The following is an 18,232-nucleotide window of genomic DNA, read 5'->3' as shown; positions in this document are numbered from 1 at the left end:
CCCCTTAACTACACAGCCTGATGCTAGGAAATGTATAATTTATTTTTCTTTAAAAAAATCAAAAGTTTTTGGTACTGGATGTGCCAGAGAACTGGCCCTAGGACATAGAGTTTGTCACTTCTGAGTCACAGGTTTGGTTGTAGGCCAGTTTGACAGTAAACTAAAATGTCAATAATATGGTAATGTTAATAAGCTGTATCTATATAGTGCTTTGCCTTTACAAATTCCTATCTGAAATAAAATGGTTACCTCGGTTCACTTACTAGTGAATCTGTACAACAACAACAGTTTGAAATCACAGGTAAAAGAAAAATTAAAATGTCATTTCTTAACCTAAATTCCTTGCAACCTGTGCCAATGGTGAAAGCATGTCTAAGTATTAACTGAACTCCCACCCCCTTAATCCATGAGCTCATACCAACATTAATGAATTTTCCATTAACTCTCTTGTGAGGTAGGGTATCATTCTATACTGCTATACTCTCAGAAACAGACACAGAGAGATCAAATGACCTCCCCAAAGACACATAGGTACTTGGTGAGGTGCACCAATACTATGGGCAATAGTGTCTTAAAACTAAAAAATTACATTCAGTATTTTCAAGACTATCATGCACCTGAAGAACAGATAAAGTGAAGGGGCTGGTGAGTAAATGGGGATTGAAAAAATGAGAGGAATTCTAGATTTAAAATAATCTAATAACAGTGAAGAGTCCATTTTTAAGTGCGTCACTTACAGCAAGCCCAAAAGCAATTGATTGGGGCGTGTCTAGATTGCTTATTAGCTATGTCAGAGGTGAAAAGATGCTAAAAAACCACCATGCTTCTTCATGGATACTACCATCCCCTACCAGAGATATGCATCACTGCCTCTCTCTCTCAGCAGAGCAAGTAAACCCATTCTCAGAACCACACTAAGATGACTACAGTACTTATGTAGTCATGTGATGTTTTAGCTTGGAGCCATTGCCATGATATGTTAGAAAGACACATGTGCCTGAGGCTGAGGAACATTCAGTGAAGCTAGAAAGAATCTAAACTTGCAAATGCTGGGTAGCCTTAATTTGGTTTCCATGTGTATGTGCTTAATTACATAATTGCATTCTGGGTTTTTTTCTGCAGGAGCTCATTCAGTGCAGAGGACGGATCTGTTCTCACCGTGGAACACGGCTATATGCTGAAAGGCTTTCGTCTGTGGGCTCCTGTTGTAGAAGCTGTGTGTGTGTGCTGACTGAAAAACTGCAAGATGTTGTGACAGGGTGCTTGGAGCCCCTGTCATGGGAAGAGCCCAGGCTGCCCAAAAAGCAGCCTGCAGGTGTGACAGGGCTAATTAGGGAGTCAGCCGATCAGAAGGGAGCTGGGTTTGAGGCACATAAGCCTAGGGCCTGAACTGGTCAAGGAGTCTACCCTAGAGTGCCATTGTGTGAGAGGAGCTCCTGGCAGCAGGGCTCCTGATAACCGCTGAGCTGGGTGGGGTAAGCAGCACTGAACTCAGGAACAGACCAGGACTGGGGACAGGAGCAGGTGAGCCCATTGCCTAGAGGGCCAGGCCTTGGAACAGACAGGCTTGGGGCCCCGAGAGAGAGGGAGAGAGCTAGAGCTCAGAAAGAACTAGGTAACTGGGGACAAAATCCAGTTCCTGTCCAGGGGGACCAGGCAGGTCCGGTGCCCAGAGAGGACTAGAGCAAGAACATCTGGGGCTTGGGGGGACTAGCAAGATCCGGTACCCAGGGGAGGGACTAGGGTACATTGAGGGAAGCTCCAGTGTCAAGGGCCTACCAAAGGGCACAGAGTTGTATTAGCAGATCACGTGTGAGGCTTGGGAGTGGGTACTGGGGGGGATGGAGCCCACGATACTAGTCCTTAAGGCAATGACCACAAGCACCTATGGTCCTAAGAATAAGACCAGGCTTGGGAAACCCTAGGACAGATTCTCTTCTATCTGAAATGTATAACATCAGAGCATGACAGGTGAGTAAAAGGGAGAGGGCCCCAAGGGGAGCCAGATTGGCAAGGGTGGAGCAGGTACCAGGGGGCATTGTGATTATCTCTGGGATGGGCATTTGCTACAGATGTACAGATGCCAACCCAAACGTAAAGCCCTAACCTCCTCATACTGAGAAGAGGGAAGGGAAGGGTGGCCACAAAATCAAAACAAAAATAGCTATCATGGGGAATTTAAACTTCCTTTTTGCTGATCTTCTACACAGAGGATGACTGAAGGCATGGCAATGCTGCCTCTGTTCTTGAACCCAAGACTGCCTCCACTCAATCCTGCTGAGCAACCATTAAGTTTCATAAATAAGGTAGTGAAGTCACCTTAAAGCAGTGGTCTCCAACCTTTTCTAAGTAAGAGATCACCTTTGGCATTTAAAAGCAATCCAAGATCTACTGTGCACCGCCACTGCTACCCTGCCCCCTACCTCACCCAGCAGGTAAGTCTGTGAGGAGGGAAGGGGGGGCAGATCAAGACAGAGGGAGAAAAAATTATTTGGGGGCACACCATCCCAGCAGGTAAGTCCCACCTGGCCAGGGCCCCACCCAACTTATCCCTGCTCCTGCCTTTGCAGCACTGTCCCTCACCATAGGGGCCTTGATCAAGTTCCCATCCCTTCCCTCTCCCATCCGAGATCTACTGGTTGGTGACCACTGCCTTAAAGCAACCTTGAGCCCATTCTAATAAACATATTCCAGAGAGAAAGCCCAGGATCAGTCTTGGACACATGGTCAGTTCCTCTCTAGGGCAGCTTTCTTGCTTTGTTTCTTGGATTTGTCTAATACAGATCAGAAAGAAGTGTGCAGGGTATGCTTCACTACAGCAGTCCCATGCTTACCACAGCAGCAGAGTAGACAAGCCCAGAGAAAGTGTTAGTGAACAGAAGAGTTAGAATTGCCCTACAGTGTTATCTGAAGATGTCCCCAGGCCTTTTAGTGGTGAATCTTTGGCTGCCATGCACCTGGCATAACCAACTTAGTCTCCTAACCCAAGATACATGGCAGAGGGAGCCAAGGCTAAATGTGCTGTGCTCAGGTAATCTCTGCCAATAAACAGACCCTTTAGGGGAATTACAAACTGTTATAGTTTGAAGGATCTATGAACTTGCTTCAGCTTGAACCAGGGGTGTGAACAGTTTTTCCTAAATTCAAGGTGGAAGGGGAAGTGCTGGAGTGGGTATTGAAGTGGTAAACCTTCTGCAGTGCACCTGAGAATTGAGCCCCTAATGTTTTAAGAGAATGTGATAGTAGGGCTATATTTTTTCAGAGGATATGGGGATAGCCTTCCTTTATTGGTTCCAGGCCCTGTTTAAAAGAGTGCCTCATGAGCTGAGCTTGGTTTTCATCTAACCATAATATACCATAGACCTTTAAACTCTGGGGGAAGGGGCGTGAAAGATAAGGCTGAAATTTTTTGACAAGAAAATTACTTACCGGTATTAAAATGAGGGGAAACTGAGTAGCTACAGAAAAGCTTAACAAAGCTAGGTAACTGAGCACCACAGAAGATTAAATTCACTGCAGGTAAGTACATGGAAAGGCACTGTTGGAAGGAGCAATTTACATTACTCATCCACACTGATGAGTTCTGAATTAGCTGTAACTGCTCAGGAAGAGTCTCAGCATCATCTTGGACATTTTAATAAGAATGCTTGCTCAATGTGCAGTACAGCCAAAAGAGCAAATACAATATTAGGCTGTATTAAGGAGTGGAAAAAATAATAAGCAAGATATTACAAAGTGATTGCTCCATAAGATTGATTGAATGGCTCCACCTTCACCCTGGAGTTCAGCTTCTGGAAAATGTGTTCCAGAAAATACTTAGCAAAAGGTAGAGAGAAATGCAATAAAAAGGGTAGTAAGTAGGCAAGGAGGCATCTATTGGAGAATTTTTTTGAAAACAAAGGAACAAAATATACAAAGGTATACATGCCGTTATAGCTCCACACACCTCAGGAAAGAGGCACTTTTGAGATCACATTTTGCCTTTCAGTCTCTCTGAATTTTCCACTGTGGAGGTAGAAAGAGATGCCTGCTTCTGGGCGATAGGAACTCTGATGGTGAAAAATTTTCTGGGGAGCTGATGACTAGATGGTCTGACTGCTTGGGTCTGGTTCTTTTTAGGCAACCTCATCTATCTTGTTGCAATGTATAAATTACTTATTATTCCCCACACTGTGCATCCTTGCAACTCAAGGGCAGAGGTTTTGTTGTAGTAAATTCTTAGGCCTGTGCAAAGTGGCTAGTACTTGCTTGGGATTTGGATTCAACTGATTCAGGGGACAGTGTTTCAATTTGGTGATTTGAATCACTGTCCCGAATTGATTTGGGCAAATCTGATTTGGAGATCGGCCACTGCCAAATCAGCCGAATCTTCAAATCGAACAGACCCCATCCACTGCCTGACCCCAGGGTCCTGGCACTTTAAAAAGATCCTCCCTCCCCCCCCCCCCCCACCAGCTCCTGCCAGGTGGGGCAGGGGGGCAATCCCTGCTGCCCCCATTGCCCCACACTGTGTGGAGGGGCTCTGCCATGAGCCCCCAGAGGCCCCAACGGTCGCTGCAGAAGCTGGTGAGTGCAGGGTGCTTTTTTTCTTTTTTCTGTTTTTTTTTTTTTTTTTTTTAAGTGCCAGGATGCTAGGGCCAGGTGGGGTAGCCATTGATGGGACTGAGAGAGTGGGGAGGGGTTGGGGGGTGCTCAGAGGGGCTAAGGGAGCAGGCAGGGGATGGAGCCTGGCAGGGGTTCCCCCATTGTCCCCTTCTGAAGTCTCCCTACCCCCAACCCCTTATTTACCAGCATGGGGCCTGGATCCAGGAATCTGAGGCACTATTTAGCATGGAAAAAAGAAATAAGAAAATAAAAGGTAGAAGATTGTACTCAAAAGTGAAAAACAAACAAAAAAAAGTTCAATCTGATCCTCCAATAATCCTTCCCCATAATAAAAAGGAAACAAGGACATTACATTTTCAAGTGCAACATATTTAAATATATACTGGGTGCATTTACATGTGCATTAAGGCACTTTCCCTAATGCGCATTAAATTTAGTATCTCCAACGTGAAGTAATAAGGAAAGGTGCATTAGGCTGCCTTAATGCATAGTAATGAATGTGCACAGTTTTTAAGTGATAATTAATGCACAGTAGCCTATTTTACTGTGCATTAACATAATCACACCATTTTTTAAATGTTACTTTAATGCATGGTAAAATAGGCTACTGCGTATTAATGCGCAAATTTAGGCATGCCCACTGACTTCTTATTAGCTTGGCAAACAATCAGTGATACAAGATATCATTGTGTTATTACTAGTGTAACTCCAGATGTCGATCCATTTTTTAATATTTCTAAGGTAAAAATGTTATGCCCTGAAGCATCACCTGTCATTATGTCCACTTATAATACCCTTTGGTAGTAGACTGTGCAATTTAATATACCTAGAGCCTTATACCTTCCTCAACAGTGTCTGGCATTGGCCACTGTCAGCGATGCTTCTGATCCAGAACAGCAATTCCTATAACCCTAAATCCACTCAGTGGGAAGCTATTTCAATCTTGAAAATTTTGAGAGATGGGGACAATAGTATGCCATAATAGTTCACAATCAAAGCCAGTCTAAAATCAAAGAAAAGTCTCAGTTGTTTTCAGATTTTCATCAATATTCAATGTTTCAAATTGTAGAAGTTCTAAGTAGAATTGTAATGGGCTCTTTGACTGGAAGAAATAGGGGGAAATTTAGGAACATTTTTCACTGAAATATGAAAAAAATGGCCAGCTCAGCTCATTATATTTTATAGTCATGAAGGAAGTTATGACAGTGGCTCTCAATCTTTTTCGATTCCAGACACCCCTTGGAAAATGCCAGCTCTTAGTTTTCACTCATTTTTTTTACTATGAAAAAATAACAGAACAACAATTCTTCTGTTGCAAAGAACTCAGAACAACCACAACAGGTCAGAAAGTTTTTAAGACTTAGATTCCTATTTGGAATCGGTGGGTTTATCTTGTGAATTATGTTTGCATACCTGATTGTGTTAACACAGTGTAGCACCCTATTGCACCCTTGAAAAGTTTTCAGTGATCTCCAGGGTGCCATGGCAACCTGGTTGAGAATCACTAAGGCCATGTACAGAGAGTCAAAAAGCCCAAGGCTGAATTGATTCGATCTTTGTAGGTTAGTCTAATCTGCACAGATAAATAGATACGCAGTGAGCAGACATTCCCTTTTGATTCTGGAAATGCAGCCACATGCCTGCAGTAGCTCCAGCCAGAAGCCGTGGGGTGCTAGAGCAAGCCTCCCTGCTTGGCTGAAGCAAATAGTCTGTGAGGTGGCATTTGCAGGGGAGGTGCAAAGCATCTTGGGATGTGGGGGGGCTGTGAGTTAACTTGAATCTGGAGAGGATATGGGTCAGAAGTTCAATAAACTAATTTAACAGAAATCAGTTAATTCTGATACTACATCCATCCAAGTTTATCTTAAACAGTTTTTGGAAAATTTAAAAGCAGTTTATGCGCACTGAACTTCTGTTGTGTTATGGACTTGAACTGGTTTCTGATTGCTTGTACCTATTTATGTGTAGTTTGTGTCCCTAGCCTAAGTTATGACTTCCTTATCTTGCCATTTCCCATCTTTTGCTTTTGAGAATATTCAGCTTTTAGCTTTTAACCTTTCCTTCCTTTAATGAAGGATAAGGATTTTGAAGTTCAAATTTACTCATTTCCTTTAAAGCTGCCCTTCTAGGGTGCCTCTTCCTAAAATCATACAGATTAGTAGCGTGCTTGGTATCTCTCAATGGGTACTCCAAACCTCTGGCTTGCTAAACTTTCAGCTGGTCTAAACCATGAATCTTTTCATTGATTCCCATGGGGTCTGCATATGACCACTAGAAAGCTAACAAGGGAGTGAAAGCATCACTAGACAGGATTCATGATAGAAGGAAAACCCCTTATGATTTACTGGTTCTATAACATTTCACAACTTTTCCCAATATTTAATCCAGCTGTCTCAATATTCAAACAGTCCCTTATCACCCTATCATGCAACCACTTCCCAAGTATAAATAATAATAAAATTAATTTAAAAAACTTACTGGCAGTAACTGGTTTCCTTCAGGTCCAGATTACGACATTGTATGGGAGATCCGTGATGTATTTAGTTCCTCTTTCCGTGCTGGCTTTGAGGAAAGTTACTGCAACAGGTAAGATTCACTGCTTAGTACACACCTTGTGTAGCTCAAGGTTTGTGAGCAATGCCTTCTGGGACTTGCAGTCTCTCTGGTGCTTAGCACAACCTGTTTGAACTGACTGTAGGGAAAGAAGAAACTACATTTCCCATAATTGCTCTCAGCCTGCTCGTGATTACACCTGAAACTAGGAGAGCTTGCGTGGTATCTGGAGTTTCGCCTTCTAGAAAGAGAGGACGCCTGTGCTCAGTGTAGAAAATATTCTTGATTTTTAGTTTTTGTGCAGCATGCTGCAGAACTATACCGAAGAGTAAAAAAGGGTGGGTTTTGGTAAAACTTTAGCTTTAAAATGATAGGAGTGAAAGGCAATAGTTGCTATGTCCAAAATAGAACAAACCTGTATAACTGGTTTTTGAATCTCTCATTCCTCTGTGAGGCAGAAAGAGGCTATTAATTGTGAGCTGTGGGCGGCTCCAAAATTTTTAGTCAACTGAGAAGGAAGTTCACAGATACTAAAGGAATGAGAACAGAGCTTTTCTAACTCCATGTGCTTCTGGAACCAACAGTTATGTTATCCAGGCATAACATATTTTATAGCTAGTTAGTTTAACACCTCAGCTACATACCTATTCTGTTGGAGCAAATCCTTATTTCCATGCAGAGCCCAATTACACAGTCTCTGCATAGGGGTTTTCGTTATGAATCATGGAGGACATAATTCACCTACCTTTTTTGTAATGTATGTGTGTTATATTGGCATGTGGGATCCCTGTCTGAGAGCAAAGCCTCCTGTACTAGGAGGCTATAGTTCTTGCCTCAAATAACTAAAATAGAAAAGATGTGTAATAGGGCGAGAAAGACGGACACTGTCTGAGATATTGAATATACCTCCCCACAGAGGGAGGAGATGGTAGATGTGGGTTTGACAGGTAGAAGACGACTGGTCTCCTACCTCCTGAATGAGTGCAGTCACTGCTGTATTATTGGGAAGAAGTGGTAGTGGAAGCACCTCATCTTGCTTCTTGTTCTTGTGAACAGTGTTTCAGTCCTTCATTATTTTGCTTTAATGATAAATTCCTAAAATGGAAATAAGTTTGTTTTGTTTTGACAAGAAAAAAACTAAAAATATATATTTTGGTTATGGGCTTCTTTTTCCAATTTTTGGTTCAGTGACCACACAGAAACATCAATTACCCTTGCAACCCTCTGTCCCAAGCCAGGCAACACAGGAAGTCTCTGGCATAATCTGTTATGTGTTGAGCTTAGCCTTTCCTTTATTTGACCACTCTGAATCAGTAGAATGGAATTTCTGTTGCCACCAGGCCTCTTCCTTTTACCTGATCAAGGATTTTAGCTGGTAGCAGAGATCCATTAGCCATGTCCCCTCCATCAATTGTCCTCCATCAACTGTTACAGAGTCACAATGCACAGAAGCCATGGGTATTCTGCCCATGTTCACTCAGCAGAACTTCATTAATTCCACTATATTCAGAGATTACTGAAATGGTTTTAAAAGTTTGGCAAACTCCCTCATTTAAGATTAAAGTATCTCCCTTCACCAGTGAGCAATTTTCCTGCGTCTCAGTGAGACAATTTAAAGTTTAATTTCTTTTTTTAATCAGATTCTCTCTGATTGTTACTTTGAGACATAGCCATAAAAAGAAAAGGAATCTGTCTTTACTACACATATCACAATAAAGGTATCTTTGTCCTAAAACAGTGGGGGCCAACCTGGTGTGCCACAAATTAACCCCACAACTTTCCTGAGTACCACTCCCTCCCTTTCCCATATCTGCTCAGCTTTCTGCTTCCTGCCCTGTGCCCCCTGCCTGATCTGATGCTATGCTTTCTGCTCCCTGCCCAGTCTGCCACTCTGCTACTTATCCCTTCCCCAGTCTGCTGCATAACACACAGAAGCTTCCTGTGTCAAATGTGACACCCTTGCACAGATTGGCCATCTCTGTCCTAAAGAATCTTTCAGTTCTTCCATACATTAAAAAAAAATCCTACTAAATCCAAGATAGTTTTTTTTCTGTATAAGAAAGGATGTTAGGTTTAAACCCTAAATTGTCTTTCCAGAAAAACAAATCAAATTATTTAATCAAACTAGTATATCTATTTTTTCAGTGAGTTAATAAATCCATCAAAATATATGAGAGCTGTAAATATCCAAACATACTCTACCCTATGGTGTTAGGATTGATCTTAAATCTTGAAATTAAGCTGCAAAGAGAGAACGGAGGAAAAAAAGCATGCACATCACTTCAGTTCTACTTACAGCCTCAAAACAGGATGTAAGTACTGTATAGGCTTTGTCTGGGCCCTCTGCACAGCAGTGAATGATTATTAGGTATGTACATATTTTTATCAATCCATTACAATGTCTGAATGGGCTCGTGTTTTTATATTATTGTGTGATGGATGTTTACATTGCAGATGTCTCCGGTAGGTGTTTCAGAAGATTCCATATTCTTTGTACCTTTCTAAAAATAGATGTGACCAGTCAGCTCTTGTTTCCAGACATCACTGAAATCTTTGCTCTCCCCAAACTATTTTTTTATTTTGAAAACCAGTCAATGAGACTCTTGTAGTTTTCCACGGTTTGACTCATTTTCTAAACAAAATCTTCCGTAAAGATGATTTCAGTTGTTAGCCCTAAGGAATGCTAAGTATTATGTAGGTAGCTAATAAGCTATTTTCTGTGTTTAATTAACCACAGGGTTTGTGTACATGGGGAAACCCACATGTACATGCAGACAAAAGCAATAGCAGATGTTCACCGATTCATTTGGCAGTGTATTTTTTCATAGTTTTGTTTGCTTCACTGCAGCTCAATTCAGTTCTCAGATAAGCTTATATAGTGCAATCACAGAGTTGCAGGGTGGATGTTTCAGGACAAAGCTGGAATCTGTGGGCTTAATTCCAGCTCGTATAGCCTGAAAGTTGGGACCAAGCACATTTAACACCTAAGTGACAAGAACTGAACACTCAGCTCCCAGTTAGTTTTCTCCCCTTTATTTGGGAAAGCTGACAGCCGTAGAAAAAGTAGAATGCAGTATTCTGCAATACCTATTCAGCAAGAGCTGTCTATGGGGACACTAGCTTCCAGAATAAAAGTAGCTGTATTCTGGAATAATTGTGCCACTTTGGAAGCTCATCAATGCCACAAAGCCACATCCTCTGCCTTGCGTGGCCATGCCAGCCCCCAGAAGCTACCCCTGCCTTCTGCCAATCACACATGTGCAGTGGCAGCCGTGTTTTTAATTACGGTATAGGCAATTTGTTTTTTTTTTTCTTTAGACTACTTTAGAGCTAACAATAGAAGGCCAAAGAGATGCTTGGTTATGTCTGGAAACCTACCCCACCAACTTCAAGTGGTTTGTAACTAAAGGGAGAATACATTTTAGACAAGAGCTCATCTTTGTTATGATTCCCATCAGATGAGCACTAAAGAGTGGGAACTACTGTAGATTTTAGTTTTCTAACTTACTCAGCTGTTCCTAGCATTTATCTTTAGCTGTAAAATAAACAAATAAAAACATGTTCCCTCCAGCCAAGCATGACTTTAACAAAGTGGCTCAGCAAGCTCAAAGTCAGATAATGGTTAGCTATGCAGCAATTTCCATGAAAAATATTTGTGACCATTATGCCACTGCTTATTCATGCATATATAGGCAAAAACAGTAAGCACTGTAACTGCAGATATTTACCATGGATAAAATATGTTTCTCTCATACAGTCCAAAACAGATTTCTTCTCTCCCCAACTTGCCAAAAAATCCCTAAAAAAAAGCCTATGGCAGAAAATGTTTTGTGCACAGCCATGTTTTATTCATATATACTGAAGATGACTGCCAGTAAAATAATATTTAGTAACCAAAACAGGTGAAGTGTTGAAAATCAGCCTTATGCCAGGTCTGTGCTAGAACATCTTTGCCAATATAGCTTTTTTGGCAAAAGAGTACTTTTGCCAGTATTACTTATTGTAAATACCCAAGCTAAATCTGCACCAACAAAAACACTTTTTTGCCAGTACTCTTTCTACTCTAGGAGCTTTTGCCAGTTTCAAAACTTTGCCAAAAATCACATTCTTAAATGATATTATTATACTGGTAAAAGCTTCCATATTGACTTAGCGATAGATAAACTCTACCCAGCCAGGCAAAACTACCTTTCCTGATGAACAGTATGTATAACCTATAAGAAACCACTTTACTTCATGGGTAGAAATGTCTCAGAAAAAATAGGCTGCAGGATGAGCTGTTAAACTTCAGAAAGGCAGCTGTCAAAAATTGTTATACTTGTATTTTACATACATGTCCCTGAATATAATATACACCTTGTTTGTGAAAGGCAAAATGAAGACAAAAAAAAATATTTTTCCAGAGTTATGATTATATATAGAGCATGAGCAGAACTGTCCATAAAAACATGCCCGTAATGTAACATAAGAAGTACCATACTAGATCAGAATAACGGCGCATCTTGTCTCTGACTGCGAGAGAAGTGGACACTATACAGGTAGAGCATCGAACTGGTTATCTTTAGAGTGATCTATCCCCTATTCATTACTCTCCCTGGTATCCACCATTTAGTGGGTTAGAGTGCCAGAGAAACCATTTCCAACTGTTCTGTTCAATAGCCATTAATAGATCCATCATCCATGAATTTATCCAGTCCTTTTTTGAACCTGGCTATAGTATCTGCCTCCACCACTTCCTGTGGCAATAAATTCCACAAGTTAACTACATGTTGTGTAAAAAATAAATAAATAAATAGAATAAAAATCTCTCTTGTTAGTGTTAAACTAATTTTTGACTAATTTCAGTGCATGCCTCCCTAGTTCTCAGTTCACATGATCCATGCCCGTCATGATTTTATAGGCCTCTGTCATATCCTCCCTCAACCTTCTCCTTTCCAAACTCAAGAGTTCTAGCCTTTTTAATCTTTCCTGCTATGACAGCTGCTTCAGGCCTCTAATCATTGTGGTTGCTCTATTCTGTACCTTATCTAATTCTACTATATCCTTTTTGAAATGTGGGAACCAGAACTGCACACACAATTTTCCCGGGTATCTTCTGCAGTAAACACCAATGCAAAGAATTTGTTTAGCATCTCTGCTATGGCCTTAGCATCCCTTTTACACCTTGGTCATCTAATGGTCCCACTGATTCTGTAGCTGGCTTCCTGCTTCTGATGTATTTTTTAAAGTTTTTAAATTTACCTTTATCATCTTTTGCTAGATACTCCTCAAATTCTTTTCTGACTTGCCTTATTTCACTTCTACACTTTTCCTACCAGAGTGTGTGAACTTTCCTGTTTTCCTCATTTGGGCACACCTTCCACTTTTTTGAAGAATGCCTTTTTGCTGCCTCAACTCAGTCCACACATGCCTGGTGCTGTGTCAAGTCCCCAGCCTGTAACACTGCAAGGACGCAAGTAGGCAGAGGTGAGCAGCCCTGGGCAGGAGAGGGAGGGGGTATACAGGTAAGACAGAGCTACGTAGAGATGGGTGAAAGTCTGGGCCAAGATGGGGAAAGAAGGGCTGGCAGCATAGTAGAGGGTGCAGTTGGGGTATCAGGGTGAGTAGGGGAACTGCTGGTGTAGGGACAGTGTGGCAGAGCACAGGGTGTCTCTGCCACTTTAAGGGCCTGGAGCTGGCAGCCTCCAGGTGCCTGATTAGGGCAGCCATTTTGAGGCCTATATAAACAAGGCAGTTTGGCTGCAGGAGGTCAGGCAGTAACATCGCCTGGCCATAGGGCTGCTGTGAATGACCCGGAGGTAAGGGGGAGCTGCAAGGGGTTGGCAGGAGGCTCCTGGTCCTGGGCATGACCTGAAACTGCACCCTGCCGGGAGTGGGTGGTCTGGTGGGGCTCCCAGTGGCGCAGGAGCCCCCAGGAAATGCCAGGCCAGTTATCACCCCGGTGAAAGGCGGGTCGGGGCACCTTAACCCCTAGCTCCCACCACCACTGGGTGGGTTGCCCATGTGTTTGACGGAGGGCCTAGAGGGCCAGTGCTGTGAGGGGCCCAGAGAGGGCGGACCCCGAGAGTAGGAGTGATGTGGGCGTGGTGCTGCGGTTGCCCCCGAGAGGACGGGGAGTAGTGGCACGGTGAGGCCCAGTGACAGAGTGAGCGGCTAGAGAGACCCAGCCCGAAGGGGAGAGTACCCTCGACTGGCCCAAGCTGGGGCCAAGACTACGGTAGTCAAAAGGGCCGGGGGCCCACCGTGAGGGACGCCCAAGAGCCGGGGGCCTGGGGTCTCGACTGGCCTTGAGGTGGGCCAGGGCCAGGTAGCCAAAGGTTCTGGGGGAACCACACCCGAGAGGGGAAGATAGCTTCGGGGGGGTGAGGTAGCCCGGATGAAGGTGGAGTGGTCGCCTGATAGGAAGAATCAGAGTGGGGTCCTGTTAGGACGATTCTGGGGCCCAGTATGGGGCCGGTGATTATAGTAACACCATGATGCCATCTGCAAGGCTTGGGCTGTGGTATTAGGGGAGGTCGGAGCCGCAGAGCGCCCCCTGGCATCGGGGCACTACAATGGGCAGCCTCCCGCTTAATTGACATCAATATATGAATCAATTATTATCAAAGGCATGGTGGGCGAGATAAGCGGGCGGTTGCCCAGAGACAGGTGGGCGGGCCACGAAGAGCTCGGCCCTGATTAAGCCTGCTGTCACGGTGACAGGCGGGCGGGCCACAGAGTTCCGGCCCAGGAGGCCCCCTGTCACACACAGTAAGGTGTAAAATCTAAAGTCTTCAAACTTTTTACTAACAACCAAACTTCTTTACTATGGTTGGCATTAAACCCCTAAATTTGAACCTAGTCCTTGTTCAGGGCCTAGCAGAAGGGTTACATTTACATTATATAAAACACATCAAGTAAAAAGTTTGGTTGTCAGTAAAAAGTTTGCAGATTGTCAGGAATAAAAATGCAAGGGGAGTTGTTACCCAACCTTGGGTGAACATCAACAATCCTGTCCTGCCTCAGATTATTTTCATTTTGTATTTATAGAAAGCAAGTGATTAGCACATAGGCTCTGTAGCAGGGAGTAGAGACAGATTTAAGAGCAGCATTGGTGTGTGAGCTCAATCACTCTGAATCATCTACACTGTCTAAATGTTGGCTATGGATAAAGCATATCCATATACCCAACTGCTGGGTATGGATAAAGCAGGAGCAAGTGGCAGGGTGTTTCTTGGCAGGAGTTCTGGGATTGTCAGAGCCAGTATTGATATGACTTCTCCAAAAGCAAGCAAATGGAGAAGCTGTAAATGGAATTTGAGTGCTCATTCCCAGTCTCTTTCTGTAATGACTTGACACATTTAATCAGATAATGCTGTCAATTACACTGATGCAAATTTGTAATTTACTTAATTAGAATGAATAAACCTCAGATTTCCGCCTGTGGAATGAGAGATTATTTTTTACTTACTCTGTTGTGTACAGCTAAGTACCTAATACCTTAACTGTTCATTAGTCATATTTATCATGTAGGTGTTTTAGTTAAGACACTGTAAGGATTGTCTTTGAAATTTAGTTTCAACTAATAATAATAAAGGTTATAATAATTTCTAAATTTCTTAGAATAACGGTTTTAATAATTTCTATAGCATCAAGAGGATGTATAAAATTATACGCAAAATTAGCACTAAATGAAGAACAGAGACAGGATTAATTGGTTTGATATACACATCAATTTAATAAATTAATTACTCGGAGTACTCATTTACTTTCCTTAGATAATTAAATCATATTTATAATAACAGTGGTTCCAAAAAATTGAATGTTACTACATTAAATTATGCTGTGTCTATAACAGAGGCATAAAATGCAGGATTATGATTTTTTTTTTAAACTGCACTAATTACATAAAAGGGTATATTAAGTAGGTGCTGTGGCTGCAGCACAAAAAGTAAACCTCTACTATCAATGTAAAGAGAAAAAAAAGCCCTGAGTTCCTTTGATGCAAACAGGGTTGAACTGCATAAGTATTCAGAAATTGATATTACGATTCAGCAAAATTCTTGATCACATGCTTTATCCCACTGAAGTCAATGCAACTTTAGTATGCATTTAAAGTTAATCCTGTGTTGTAGTTTAGGAATAGGAATATCCTAATTAATTTTAATTATGTACTGCAGTGTTTTTCTGAACTGGAATCTAATCTATGGAATGCATCTATCAATTCCACCAGTATTTTGCCCTAAAAAAATACTGTTGGAGTCCTGCAAATATCAGTTGGGCCATTTATTAATTTAATTTGAAAAGTGTCTAGAAATCTAAATATCCCAGTATGATCTGAATTGGTCTGTATGAATCTGCAATATATAACTTCTAAATATGATTTTTTTTATTTTTTTTTTCGTAGTGAGAACCTCATGGCACTGTTGGTCCCTGAAATTAAGGTAATTTTCCTTTGATTTCAAATGAAGCAGCTTTGGATCTTTGTACTGTACTGCTTAGTCTATAAGGTACATCTCCAGCCTTCCCGTATTTTGTCTCCTTGCAATGAAGTAGAGAAATTGCTTGAGAGGGAGAAAATCACATCCATAGCTGGGTACTCATTAAGAGCCGTTATAAATATTCAAACAGTCTACAGTTTAGGGGGAAAGGGAAAGAGAAGACAGCACATTCAGGGGTGAATGAACCAAAACTTCTGTAGATTTATCTAGTGATTGAAAAATCACTTTCACTTAGAAGGAACAAAGCCTTAAATATGAAATTTCAATTTAGGTGAGTGTTTGCATTAGAGTCTTGGATCTGAACTTGGCATATGGTTTGGTTCCAACACTAAAATAGTTCTGCTTATGTCTGTTCTTGAAGGGTTACAGCTCTGGATGATGGAAAATAATGATAGATGTTCTCTCCATATCTTTGTATTATATCTTTCCAAAAAAAATCTGCTTCATACCTCCTTCATAATCTTATTCCTTTTAAAAATCTCATATCTGTCCACACTGCATCTGCCACCATGAGTCATCCCAACTTTCTACCTTACTCAGGTTTATAAACTACATATCTAGATGTAGATATCTATTTTTTTAATATCGAAATAGTTTCATAATAATACAAAACATCTTCATTAATGATGTGGACACTGGAGTCAGAAGCGGACTGGCCAAGTTTGCCAATGACACCAAACTTTGGGGCAAAGCATCCGCACCAGAAGACAGGTGGGTGATCCAGGCTGACCTGGACAGGCTCAGCAAGTGGGCGGATGAGAATCTGATGGTGTTCAATGCTGATAAATGCAAGGTTCTCCACCTTGGGAAGAAAAACCCTCAGCATCCTTATAGGCTCGGCAGCGCTATGTTGGCTAGCACTGTGGAAGAAAGAGACTTGGGGGTCATCATTGACCACAAGATGAACATGAGCCTGCAGTGCAATGCTGCGGCTAGTAAAGCAACCAAAACGCTGGCTTGCATCCATAGATGTTTCTCAAACAAATCGCGGGACGTCATTTTCCCTTTGTACTCGGCCTTGGTAAGGCTGCAGCTGGAGTACTGCGTCCAGTTTTGGGCTCCACAATTCAAAAAGGATGTGGAGAAGCTTGAGAGAGTCCAGAGAAGAGCCATGCGCATGATCAGAGGTCAGGGAAGCAGACCCTACGATGATAGGCTGAGAGCCCTGGGGCTCTTTAGCCTGGAAAAGCGCAGGCTCAGGGGTGATCTGATGGCCACCTACAAGTTTATCAGGGGTGACCACCAGTATCTGGGGGAACGTTTGTTCACCAGAGCGCCCCAAGGGATGATGACTAGGTCAAATGGTCATAAACTACTACAAGACCGTTTCAGGCTGGACAGAAGAAAGAATTTCTTTACTGTCCGAGCCCCCAAGGTCTGGAACAGCCTGCCACCGGAGGTGGTTCAAGCACCTACATTGAACACCTTCAAGAGCAAACTGAATGCTTATCTTGCTGGGATCCTATGACCCCAGCTGACTTCCTGCCCTTTGGGCAGGGGGCTGGACTCGATGATCTTCCAAGGTCCCTTCCAGCCCTAATGTCTATGAAATCTATGAAAAACAACCACTTGACAGTTTGTTGCTTTTGCACCTTCTCACTTGTGACATCTATATCCATATTGAAATCTCCTCCAAACAAGGACTTTGTACAGTGCCAGTAAAGGATGTTGGGGAAAAAAAAAGGTGAAAATGGGCAACCTTGAACTTTACCGCCCATGCAGGGTATGTGGCCTTGCCAAAATCATAGAAAATTAGGACTGGAAGGGACCTCAGGAGGTAATTTAGTCCAACCCCCTGCTCAAAGCAGGGCTATAATTAACCAGATCATCCCAGACAAAGCTTTGTCTAGCCAGGTCTTAAAAACCTTCAAGGATGGAGATTTCACCACCTCTCTAGGTAACCTGTTCCAATGTTTTACTACCCTCCTATTGAGAGAGGTTTTTCCCCAATATCTGACCTAAACTTCTCGTGCTGCAACTTGAGACCATTGCCCCTTATTCTGTCATCTGTCACCACTGAAAACAGTCTAGCTCCATCCTCTTTTGAACCCCCCTTCAGGTAGTTGAAGGCTGCTATTAAATCCCCTCTGTCTTCTCTTCTCTTGACTGAATAAGCCCAGTTCCCTCAGCTTGTCCTCATAAGACATATGCCCAAGGCTGCTCACCATTCATGTTATCCCTCTGCTGGACTACCTCCAATTTGTCCACATCCTTTCTAAAGGGAGGGTCCGAAAACTGAACACAGTACTCCAGATGTGGCCTCACCAATGTTTAATAGAGGGGAATCATCACTTCCCTTGACCTACTGGAAACACACCTACCAATGCAGACCAGTATGCCATTAGCCTTCTTGGCAACAAGGGCACTCTCCTAGCTCATATTCAGCTTATTGTCCACTGTAACCCCCAGGTCCTTTTCTGCAGAGCTGCAGCCCAGACAGTTAGCCCTCAGTCTATACCAGTGCATGGGAATGTTCTGTCCTAAGTGCAGGATTTTGTACTTGTCCTTGTTGAGCCTCATGAGATTCCTTTTGGCCCAATCCTCCAATTTGTCTAGGTTACTCTGAAATCATGGGAAATCAGCTGAATGCCCTT

At 42.5% G+C, this 18,232-nt stretch overlaps 1 protein-coding gene and 1 long non-coding RNA gene across 4 annotated transcripts in view; one reads left to right on the top strand and one right to left on the bottom strand.

The window, feature by feature from the left end:
• Positions 1-4,444, top strand: part of LOC109285815 (uncharacterized) — an 80,649-nt gene extending 76,205 nt beyond the window's left edge. The window contains exon 3 of the long non-coding RNA XR_002093674.2: positions 1,123-4,444. This is a non-coding gene — a long non-coding RNA (uncharacterized LOC109285815). The remainder of the gene's footprint in view (positions 1-1,122) is intronic.
• Positions 1-7,168, bottom strand: part of MACC1 (MET transcriptional regulator MACC1) — a 63,739-nt gene extending 56,571 nt beyond the window's left edge. Inside the window, exon 1 of one of the 3 annotated variants that reach the window (XM_019497956.2) lies at positions 7,084-7,168. The gene's annotated coding sequence lies outside the window, so the exon portion shown is untranslated. The remainder of the gene's footprint in view (positions 1-7,083) is intronic. The other 2 variants (XM_019497955.2, XM_019497957.2) reach the window with 2 other exon arrangements.
• Positions 7,169-18,232: the final 11,064 nt, after the last annotated feature.

This window comes from Alligator mississippiensis, chromosome 5 (genome assembly GCF_030867095.1).
Source record: "Alligator mississippiensis isolate rAllMis1 chromosome 5, rAllMis1, whole genome shotgun sequence".
NCBI classification, from domain to species: Eukaryota; Metazoa; Chordata; order Crocodylia; family Alligatoridae; genus Alligator; species Alligator mississippiensis.
Note: the sequence above shows the minus strand (reverse complement) of the source record. Positions and strands in the feature narration are given on the sequence as shown.